Below are 12,055 nucleotides of genomic sequence, written 5' to 3' on the forward strand. Positions count from 1 at the left end.
CTCATGGAAGATAATAGAACATTGTTAAATTGATGGATTACCTACTAAATTAAATGCAGAAAGTTCAAAGATGAGCAAGGCATAGTTCTTAAAATATATTTACACTTATATTTTAAATGAAAAAATATGATTGATAAACTTTTGAAAAAAGAATACAATAAATCATACTTATTTTCTTGTATTAGTATTTACTTCACTTTTAATGTACTTACACATACAAAAATTTAAGTAGTGAATACATTTCTTGCTATAATTATATAAGCATTTATAAAATATTCTCAAAGTTATGATTAGAAAAAAATATATGAGCCAGGTGCTAGTGGCTTGTGCCTACTATAATCCTAGCTACTTGGGAGGCTGAGATCTGGAGGATCACAGTTCAAAGCCAGCCTGGGCAAATAGTTCATGAGGCCCTGCCCCCCATCTCAAAAATAACCACAGCAAAATGGACTGGAGGTACTGCTCAAGAGATAGAGCGCCTGCTTTGCAAAACCTGAATTTAAAAGTGAACTCTATCAATTATTTACTAATTAGAAAACAAACTGTGAAATTCTTCCACTTACTACAAATTTTTTAATGTGTATTATAATTGTCAATTAAATTTTTAAGCACTTAATGTACTCAATGATCACACAAATTTTAAACAGTTATCAGACAGAATTTGGAAAAGAACCAATTTTTAAATCCCTGACTAAAAACAGCAAAATCATTTGGGAAAATATGGCAGCCTCCATGCTAACTGCCACCTCTTTTGAAGGAGCACATTCCAAACATGCTAGGAAAGTTACCAGAGTCATTCAACTCCATTAATTTAAGAAAACTACTGTAAGAAGATCAAACACTGTGAAAATAGGCCCCAACAGTTACATACAGTGTCATTTCATTTGGCAACAATGTTTGTGCTGATAAAAGAAAACTGACACCTAATATGTGTAAAGATGAGATGTACAAATGAAGTTCTAAATGAAGTAACTAATAGCATCCTTTTGTCCAAGTAAAAGGAGTTAAGTAAACAGCTCATCCTTAAAGTAAATGTTAAACCATGTTCAATTCTTGTAGAATGAAAGGAGAAAAGGAGAGAGATGGTACCAAAATCTACTAATTCACCAATAAATGTTTAAAACCTTTGAAAGAATTTTTGATCACTCAATATGTTTTGGAAAGAGTAGCAAATTCTAGAGGACATGCATACTTTCCACACTATATTTCCAACTGATTATTATGTTATTCTGAAAGTAATATAAATACACATGAGAAAAGAATGAGAGATAACATGATCAAAAATTAGCTCTGCATAAAATTCCCTTTTTCATTACTTAAAATATGGAACTTCCTCAGGAAGAAATGAAATGGTTATTTCAATGTTTATAGCTATAATATTCTTGTCATTCACATTGAATGAAAATTACTGGAAACATTTTTTTTCTCTGAGTTTTTTAAAAGAAAAAATATGATTATAATTCTGATAGTTGCATGGTACTTCATATGTATAACAATAAACTGATAAGAAAATGAAAATTTTGTGTCTGGTGATTTTTAGACAATTAATAGGTGCATGATTGTTTTGCCTGGGAGGTAGTGGGGGTAGTTATATAACATAGGTATGACTAATATAATTAAAATGCAGAGATGGATGGAAAGCTTCCAAGTAGGAAGAAAGAAATTTTTTAACTATAATAGCTTTTCAACAACCTTTCTCCTCCTAAATTTAGGTGTTGTGATTTTTAAATTTTTATTTCATTTTATTTAGTTCTAACAGATGTAAAGCAGTTCCTACATCACTCATGGGCCTCTTTCTTTCCTTAAGAGTTTTAAAAGGTGTTAGCTAGTTTCTCTTTTATAAAAAAATCTATAAAAGAATCTCTACAAGGGGTGGGCACTTAGACATTCATCTTTATTGTCCACAAAGTTTGTTTTCTTTACTCCAATCCCTTTCTCTTCTAGATATCAGATTTTCTCATGTTGCAACCATCTTGTCTAGATGCTCCAAATGAATTCTCCATAGGTCTGCCTCCTCCCCACATACACAAATTGCTCCTATCTGGAATACATCTAATTCCCAATTTTCTTTCCAAATGTTCCAGAGCCAATCAGATCCTTCAAGACAAATCAGTGACTAGTTAATAAACCAACCCATCAGTATTAATGGCTTATAATGATATCATATTATGCTTTCCAGAAATATTAAACCCAAACTTCCCCATAGAAACTCATCACTGGGGACTCTCCATTAGAGAGGCACTGAACCTATCAGGTATTTTTATGTAAATATGTTTCTTTTCTTTCTTTCTTTTTTTTTTTGTGGTCCTAGGTTTTAAAATCAGAGCCTTGTGCTTGGCTAGGCAGGTGCTCTATTACTTGCACTACATCCTAGCCCAATATATTTCTTTAATTCCAAATTACACTATATAACTTGAGTTCTATTCTGCTAAAGCTAGCTTTGTTTAATTACTACCTACAATATAGTTGCTTCCTTTTTACTAGCTACAACCCACTCTCAATACACACACACGCACACACACACACACACATACACACACACACACACACACACACACACACACACACACACCTATCCCCAGACAGTTGATTTCTTGGCTGGCTTGGAATGTCTATCATCTCTTCACATACTTTACACAAGGGCTGACTACATGTCATAAAGTCAGCCATGAATTTGAGCATGAGAGTCAAAGAATGTGATGGTTAATTTTATGTCATCTTGACTAGGCCAGATCAAATATCATTTCTGGGTTGTGTCTGAGAGGATGTTTCTGAATGGCATTACATATGAATTGGTGTATTCAGTGAAGTAGATTGTGATCTCCGTCGTGGATGATTATCATCCAACTCACTGAGATGGGTCATCCCATCTCATCTGGTCTTTTCTCTCAGACTGCAATTTACACCAATGGCTCCCTGGTTCCTAGGCCTTCTGTCTCAGAATGAATTAACCAGACTTCATCTAGTCTCCAGCTGTCAGGCAGCAAATCATGGGACTTTTCAGCATCTATTAGTATGTGACTGAGGCAATATGTACTCACACAGTGTGAGATTGATTCCATCCCCAAGAAAATCATACTTTGTGTGTGACTCTCACCTGTAGTTAAGGGTACCAAATTGGGGCCACTTGCTTCCATCCAGTACTATTACTAGTTCTTGCCATTTATTGTCCTCAATTTTTCTCCATAAAAGTTCTCTATATATTCAGTTACATTAATTGCTACAGAATTAAATTTATTCATTTATTTGTTAGCACATTAAATTTATTTTTAAATGAATCCTACATATATGAAATAATATATAAAACCCTAGGAATATACAGCATTTTGAGCTTTCATTTCTTCTATAAATCTATATAGATATCTATATCCTTTACATATCTATTTCTACTGGTGCAATTAATAAAGCTAATTCAACCTTCCTCTACCTTTGTGTTCTTTTCAGGCCCACAATAGATTGGGTGTTTACCACATAACAATTCAAATACTAACTTTATCCAGAAACACCCTCACGGTTAACACCTGGAAATAATGTTTCACCAGCTATGTGTGCATCCTGTGGCCCAATCAATCGACACATCAAATTAGCCATCACATTTACTTATCAATCCCGTTCAAAAAAGTCAAAGCAAATTTTACAGATTAAATGATCACAGCACAGTCTCCAAGATATTGTTGGGAAGAATGTATTTCCTACATTTTACAATATAGAAAAATGAATTAAACTGAGTGAAATGTAAGACATTTCCAAAGCACAGAGAATATGTGACAAATTTTACATAAAACTGTCTACATCAAGCTGCTTCTTGGTTATGAGAGAATAAATTAAGTGTAGGAAATGCCTGCTGTCTACATTTATACTACCAAAAATGCTCTATTCAAATTGATAATTGAAATAGAAACAGGACCTTGCTCTTAAACATTATGCATAATTTATACAGTTGGACCAGAGGAGATGGGTCTTCTTTCCTCTATTTGGTATACAGCATTCTAAACCTGAATTTTTTTTTTAAAAAACTTAAACAGAAATGCAAGCTCAAAATGCGATATATTCCTAGGACTTTACTTAATTTACATCTGTCAACAAACAAAACTCTTTAAAGCCCACAAGGCAAATACAATATCAAAAATAAACTTTATTTCACATACAAATGAATAAATAGACAAATTTATAAGAATGTAAAGATTATGGGCTGGGGGTGTGGCTCAAGTGTTAGAGCACCTGTCTAGCAAATACAATGCCCTGAGTTCAAACTCCAGTACTAACAAAAAAATTAAAGATTATGATTTTAAAAACAATAAAAAGGTATGAAAATGCAATATTGATAAATTTTTGCTCCCACCTATGATTAAGTTGATAAAACCTATTGTTTCAATCCCCAATTGCCTTCAGGACAATCAAAATAATAAAGAGGATAAACTGGACTGTAGTCCAATATCTGTGCTTAACTAAACATTGGGTATGTGTCTTTTGGGGCCTCAATTTTCCCATCTGTCACTGTTAGTAAAAATATGATCATGGGTAAGAAGATGGTATTTTTTCCCCCTGCTTTGTTCTACCATGTGGAGGTCCACCAATTTTGTAATATTGGCTCTCCCTGTCTCTTAGCTACTCTTCAATAGAGGAAGAGCCCTGAATTACCTAAGTGATAATTGGAAGCAGAAATTGTACTTGAATAAATAAACGTTCTTCCTTCAATTATCTTAAGAATCTACTATTAAAAAACAGTCACTCTGATCTACTCTGACTTACATTGGGTTTAGCAGAAATTGACTATAGGTACATTTTCATTAGTGATTATTAAGTTGGACATTGTAAAGGGTTTCATCATGATATTTCCACACATACACTTTGTATGATGTATTTTGATCATATTCACTCCCTCTCTTGCTTTATTACTCCTCCTTCCCTCTTTTCCCTCCCCCTTCCACCTCCCGAGTTCTTTCATGACCTTGGTTTTTTGATTCATATTGTTTTATCTTCTGCTTATTTCCAAAAAATAAGAGAAAAATGCAGTATTTGTCTGGGGGGGGTTGATTTTCATTTAACATGATAATATCTAGTTCCATCCATTTTCTAGCAAACAACATAATTTCATTTTTCATAATAGCTGAGTAAATTCTTTGTCTTTATCCATTCATCTGTTGGTGGGCACCTAGGCTGATTCTATAGTTTGACTACCACAAATAGTGCAGCTATAAACATGGGTAGGAAGGTATCTCCATTGTATGTCAATTTTGATTCTTTTGGGTATATATCCAGCAGTGGTAGGGCTGGATCATGTGGCACTTTTAGTTTTAAGTTTTTGAGGAACCTCCATACTTATTTCCATAGTGGCTGCACTAATTTATACCCCACCATCAGTGAATAAGAGTACTTCCCCTCTCACCCCCATCTTCACCAGCATTTGTTGTTTTTCATTTTCTTAATGATACCTATTCTAACTAAGGTGAGGTGGTTTCACTTACCCCAATCAGATGCTGTTTCAATTTGTATCTCCTTGATGACTACAGATGTTGAACATTTTTTTCATTGATTTAAAGCCACAAACATAATCAAAAGAAGAGCTAGAAACAAAACCAAAAATGTAAATATATTCTCAAAAACTAGGAAGATGAACAAGAGTGTAAGTAAGGAATTAATATAGATAAGCTAAAAATGTCTCATTCTTCATGTGGGGAGCCAAAACACACTAATTTTAAGTAGTTACCTTTTTTTAAGTAGTTAAATTTGTTACCTTTAGGTAACAAATTAAGAAATTAAGGTAAACTCCTGGCCATATATCCAAAGGAATATGCTCTAGGATATGATAGAGCCACCTGCATACCCATGTTTATTGCAGCACTATATACAACAGCCATGCCTTGGAAGCAGCCCTGATGCCCCATGACTAATGAATGGATTAAAAAAAAGTGGTATATATACACAATGGAGTTTTATTCAGCCTTAAAGAAGAATGAAATTATGTTGTTTGAAGGTAAATGGATGGAACTGGAAAACATTATGCTAACCAATGTAAGCCAGGCTCCAAAAATCAAAGGTCACATGTTTTCCTGCACATGTGGAATCTAGACTTATAAATTAAATATATAGATAGATAGATAGATGATCACTTATACATACAAAAATACATACATATATGGTGAGAAACAGAATAAAATTTTAATCTGAGGGGACTATGGAAGGTGGAGAGCAAAAGAAAATGTTAGAGCATGAAAACTATTGAAACAGCCCACCTACATAAGAATATAATATAATGCACTGTACTCTAAGCTACTGTATATAAGGGGAGCATGGTGATAGAGAAGGAAGGAAGGAAGGAACAAAGGAAGGAATGAAAGGAGGAAGACTTGTAGAGCTTTTACATAGTACTAAACAACAACAACAAAAAAAAAAACTACAGTTAATATGAAAAGGCTAGGCTACAAATATACACTTCCTTTTCCCAAATACGTATCTGTATGCAGCCAGATCTTCATATACTTCAACAAAAACAATTATCAAAATAAACCTAGTACAGAAATTGATATGAGAATCCATCCATCTTTTATTAAGCCAAACTTAAGGAGATTTGCAAAAATGTAGCACAATGCCACTCTGAATTTTCTTTTGATTTTGACAATGATGTTATTCTCGGCTTTCTCTTATTTTAAAATTAATTCATTTAAAATTTTTTGTTTCATGTCTAATACAGTAAATATTGATAGATACAACTCTTTTAAAGTCCTTTGGCAGATATTGGGAGTTGGAAGTAATTTAAGTATCTACAGCTAAGACACCATAGAAAGAAAGTAAATAGAAAACCAGAATATACCTCCCCTCCACCACCTTCAAATTCTACTCTCAAATGGAAGCTGCCTGGATGAGATAAGGACAATTCAAAACAAAGAAGCAAGGTAAACACAGATTTGGGTTTCTTTTCTTCTGGCCTTTCTCACTGCCACTGACCTGAGCCCTAAAAGTGAAAAGATGTGAGGATCAAACGTAGAGAAAAGTGTGTCCAACTTCCCATTTAAAACTCTTCAAAGCAGGCCCAGTAGGATGGTACATGCCCAAAATCCCATCTCATAGAAAGCAGAAGCAGGAGGATCTCAAGTTTGAGATAAGCCTAGGCCACACAGTGAGACCATATCTCAAAAAAGGAAAAGCCCACATTCTTCAGGGAAGCTGCAGAAATCACTAAAAACAGGATTTTAGATCCAAAGAGACATAGCACCCAGGACCAGAAGGACACATAATGCACAGACTGATGATGACCACAAGTTACAGGAGGAGCCCAGACCAGAAAGCAGAAGCCACTTACCAAAGATTGAGCCTGATGAGATTCACCCAATGCCAGCAGAAGACAGAGGATGGCTGAGGCCCAGATGTTTCCCTCTCATCTCATGTCCATTGTCACGGCTACCTTGGGAAGAAAGGATGTGGGACCTGAACTCAGGGCCTTATTCCTGGCTAGGCAGGATCTTTACTACTTGAGCCATACTCCCATCCCTGAAACATATCTTGAATGTGGACATTTATTGAAAACTAATGACAGCTATATTTCTAATTATGGAATTAACACCCCCTACCTAAGCATTATGTCCCTGGTCCAATTAGCAATAATGGTGACTCAGGGAAAAAGAACAAATAGCCAGGATTGAGGCTATTTAAAATTATGCCTTATGTAAAATAGGCCAGGAGTAAGCCTAATGGTGCAGAAAGACTTAGGTCTGCAGGTGAAGCACATATGTAGATTGCAATCTTTCTCCAAAATAATCAGTTTCATCCTGAGTGACACCTGGTATAACCCTGGAATATAGACATGACCTGCAAATAATAGCATACCCAGTGATTTGATTAGTACATTCAATTTGTCAAGTAATCCTATTGTGTCTGTCTTCAATTATATCCAAAACCAACCACTTCTGACCAACTGTGCTGCTGCCATCCCATTCTAAGACGCCATCATTGTTTTCCTGAATCTCTCCCCTGCTTCAATGCTTGTCTACTATAATCTACTGTCAACCCAACATGTGGTATATTCCTTAGACAAATTTGGTCAGCGCACTACTTTGTTAAAACTCCTTCAATACCTCTCCTTTTTATTCAGAATACTAATGATAGTTCATACATAGCCTCTGAGACCTTACATGATCTAGCATCCACTGCCTTTGTAACCACAGTTCCTCTTCTCCCTCTCTCATCCTACAGCAATTCTACACCCAAAAATTTTTATTTTCAGGATGTCTTTTTTTGTACATTCATCTTATACAATTTCCATTCTTAATCCTTCTCAATTAGTTCTGTCCAATAACTTTAAAATGATAAATATTCAAAAATTCTTATTGCTTTCAGCAAATTTGAGTCCTGAATTCCAAGGATTTTTTTCAGGACCCTTCTGAGTTCTAGGGAATACTATTCATTTACATAAATTATCATATAGATAAAAAGTTTTAAACTAGAGAAATACAAAAGTTATTTCTTTGGTTCTAATTCTACTTAGTTTTCTATAATTTTACTTAGATTAAAAAATAACTACTAAAACATATATTAAATTAGAGTACTCTCATACACCATCTGATGTTTTAATTTTACTATTTTTACCTTGAGCCACTCCACCAGCTCTATTTTTGTGAAGGGTTTTTCAAGATAGGGTCTCATGGAACTATTTGCCCAGCTGGCTTCGAACTGTGATCCTCCCAATCTCTGCCTCATGAGTAGCTAGAATTATAGGTGTGAGCCTCCAGCACCCAACTTTATTTAAAAAAAAAAAGTATGCAAAAATTGCTCTAAATTCAACTCAAGCTAAAATTTTTCAGAGTATTATATATGTCTTATCTCTTACTTGTGACCTCACAGCCTCCATCTGCCCACCACTAGCATTGCCCTCAGCCCCTGCTATGCCCTTACCCTTCTCCTCCCCACCCACATCCCATACCTGCTCCCATACCTCCTCCCAAGCATGTTCAGCTCACCTATACCCACTCCAGGAGGTGGCAGGAGCTGACAACATTATCTGAGCCCATGTGCCTTTTTCCATGACTAATCTCTCTCAAATTTAAAAGAGACGTAACTCCTTCTCTAATGACTCAGCCTGCTATATTAAAGAATTTAAATACCTAACCCAAGCATATGATATGACTTGGCATGAGACCCATCTTCCAAGGATGGAACAATTATTCTCAACTCTCATTTTATTTCCCAATCCTTCCCTGATACTCAAAGAAAACTTAAACAGGCAGAGTGTGGCCCTCAAACCCCCCAGGGAGATCTTGTGAAAATGGCATTTAAGGTATTTATAACTGAGATGAGGCTTGAGATCACCAAAAGGACCAGCTCTTGATGGCTGCCCTGAGGCTACCTCTTCCAACTTCGAGACTGGCTGAACAACAATGCATGCCTCCAGGGGCCTGCTTCAAAGGCAACCAGACAAGACATTGGGCAAAAACACTGCCCTTCACCTCGCCCGCCTCCAGGACCCTGTCCACAATGTGGACAGAATGGACACTGGAAAGACAACTGCTCCCTTTGTCTCTGCAAGTTAGGTCAGTCTTCCACTACCACTCTCAACAGAGTGAAGGTCTCACGGACCTCTTGGGCCTGGCGGCAGAAGACTGACACAGCCCTGGGACCTTGGCCTCCTTCAAGATCACCTCAGAGAAGCCCAGGGTAAGCATCCACATAGCCCGTAGGCCTCAATCACCTACCTGGTGCTACCTGACATCTCAGGTAAGCTTTATCCTTCACAGATCTCCGTGGTGGGGGTGGACAGTCTTCTCCACCAGCCAAAAAAAAAGACAGTTCTATTTAAATTTAAAATTCTTACAAAAGTTAATTTTAAAATACAGGTTACAAAGTAAACAACTGGAAAGGATATAGATAGGTAAACTTCACTGTGTGACAAAGTTAAAGTTGACTATAATCTAGAGCTGCCTAAAAGATTTTTAAGGTCATGCCAAACTAAAATCAAATTCTCTAAGTCTATAAAATAACAAGGTTATCTTAATATTGTTCTTCTCTGAGTAACATCTACAAAAAACTGTTAGATTTTATCAAAGAAATTATTTGTGATTTCTGCTGACCTTGTCAAGCTTTAAGTACTACTAAATCAGAGTTCATTTACATATTTGCTCATGTGTCTTAAACGACCATCTGTAACAATGTTGTGTCTATACTTTATCTAAATATGGTACAAATATTTACAAAGTTAAAAATGTAAATTTATATCCAAAAGTATTCCATTTAACCTGCATCCTGACAGTATGACCCTGTTTGCCTTTAAAGATTACACAAACACTTCACAGCAATTAATCTGGACAGTTTTGCCACAAGAGTTTAAAGACAGTCTTCATCTCTTTGGACAGATCCTAACCAGAGACTTATTCGATGGGCACTGTTCAGAGGCCACCCTTCTTCAATATGTTGATGTACTTCAGTGCAGAGCCACAGAGCCCCTCATCTACAGGGCAACAGAGTCCTTTTAAAAACTTTCTGGCCTCCAGGGATACAGAGTCTTTAAGGAGAAGGCTCAATTATGTCTCCTTCAGGTCACCTACCTAGGTGTGTTCTTAAAGGGACAGACTCACTCCCTGAGTCATAAGTGAATCAACCCAGTCCTCTGTTTCCCACTCCCCTATACCATAAAAGCAGCTTAAAGCTTTCTTGGGAGTTACAGGATTTTGCAGAAACTGGATCCCTAGATATGCAGCCTTTAGCAGACACCTTTTTATGCTCCTTGTAATATTCCTATTTGGGTCTTAAATAATGTATGGCCACCCATTTCTCTTAGGAAACTTGCCTCCAACAGACTCTGCTTCTCTGGCTGACTATCTACTTTATCTTAACCTCCTCCAGGAACTTCTCAGAGAGCATGCAGACCCACCCCTCAGAGGGCCCCATAACAATTTCTATTAAAACCAGAGGATCTCATTCTCCTAAAGGATCTTTGACTCTCTCCATTGGGACTTCAGTAGACGGACCCCCATCTGGTCATCCTCACGACGCCCACCACTGTCAAACTCAACAGGATTCCCCAGTGGCAGCACCTTTCAAGGATAAAACATTGCCCACTGACTTCAGACTCTTCCACTGCAACAAAGGATGAGTACTGCTGGGCCCCACATGGCTAAGCCTCTCCCACAAACTCTCTCCCTCTTCCTCTCCTGCATAAGCTCTTAGTCCTCATCTGGCTCTCAATTTTCTGCCATAGGTGAATTTAAAACACAGGTAGGGGCAGTGGGCCTAATTCTGAGAGCATGCATACTATTTCCCTGCTTCCTTCCCTTGGTTATAGGATCCATTATAGAGGCTACTATAGAAAAAAAAAAAAAAAAACAGCTGCACATGTGCTATGGAAATGATGCTATGGAAATACAAACCCTTAAACCAGGAAAATGCTCTTTTTAACCCTAGATGCCTCCAGGATTCCCTAGAGGAACTCAGCAGACAGACTTTCCCACCAGATGCTACTACAACTTTCTCTGGCCTACCAATAATTGGCCTTGTCTGCAGATGAAGCCTTGGAAAAACCATCAGCCTCCACTCCTGGGGACCTCACAAATTTCCAAATTCCAGCCAAATCCCCTTAACAATGCCCCCACTCAGCACTCAGCACCAAGCAGCTAGATCGATCAGCACCCATAATACCAACAAAAGGCTAGAATGTTAGGTCCCTGGCATTCTTGGGGCAGGTGGAAGATCCCAAGGCTAGCACCAAAACCAGACCCCCTGATTTATAATTGCTTGCCCAACTCCCCTGTTTGTTTCTCTGCTTGAAAAACACCTCAGGAACTTCCAGTTACTCAAATAGCCAGGCATGTCGACCTGTTCTATCTAGCGATCACAGATAATCAGAGACCAGACTCTCTCTCCCTCCCCCATGGCTTGGCCCCTCCTATAAAGCTCACTACCCAATTTAGTCAAGCTGCTTCACTCTGAACCCAAGAGTGACAGTCCTGTGGTCTGGTTCCAATAAATCTTTCTTTTCCACATGTGGCATGGTCTTTATTTGGCAGTTCCTTACAAATATGAATTCATAAAATTTTATTATAAAATTGGAAATATATTTCCATGG

The 12,055-nt window shown here is 37.0% G+C and overlaps 1 long non-coding RNA gene across 6 annotated transcripts in view; it reads right to left on the reverse strand.

Moving 5' to 3' along the window:
• The window catches only part of LOC109676947 (uncharacterized), a 138,657-nt gene that overhangs the window by 115,150 nt on the left and 11,452 nt on the right, over nt 1-12,055 (reverse strand). For 2 of the 6 annotated variants that reach the window (XR_012449976.1, XR_012449980.1), the window contains 3 exons: nt 9,686-9,755; nt 7,304-7,401; nt 5,469-5,567 (listed from right to left, as the gene is read on the reverse strand). This is a non-coding gene — a long non-coding RNA (uncharacterized lncRNA). Of the gene's footprint in view, nt 1-5,468; nt 5,568-7,303; nt 7,406-9,685; nt 9,756-12,055 lie in introns of all 6 variants that reach the window. The other 4 variants (XR_012449977.1, XR_012449974.1, XR_012449975.1 and 1 more) reach the window with 4 other exon arrangements.

This window comes from Castor canadensis, chromosome 1 (genome assembly GCF_047511655.1).
Source record: "Castor canadensis chromosome 1, mCasCan1.hap1v2, whole genome shotgun sequence".
Classification (NCBI taxonomy): Eukaryota; Metazoa; Chordata; class Mammalia; order Rodentia; family Castoridae; genus Castor; species Castor canadensis.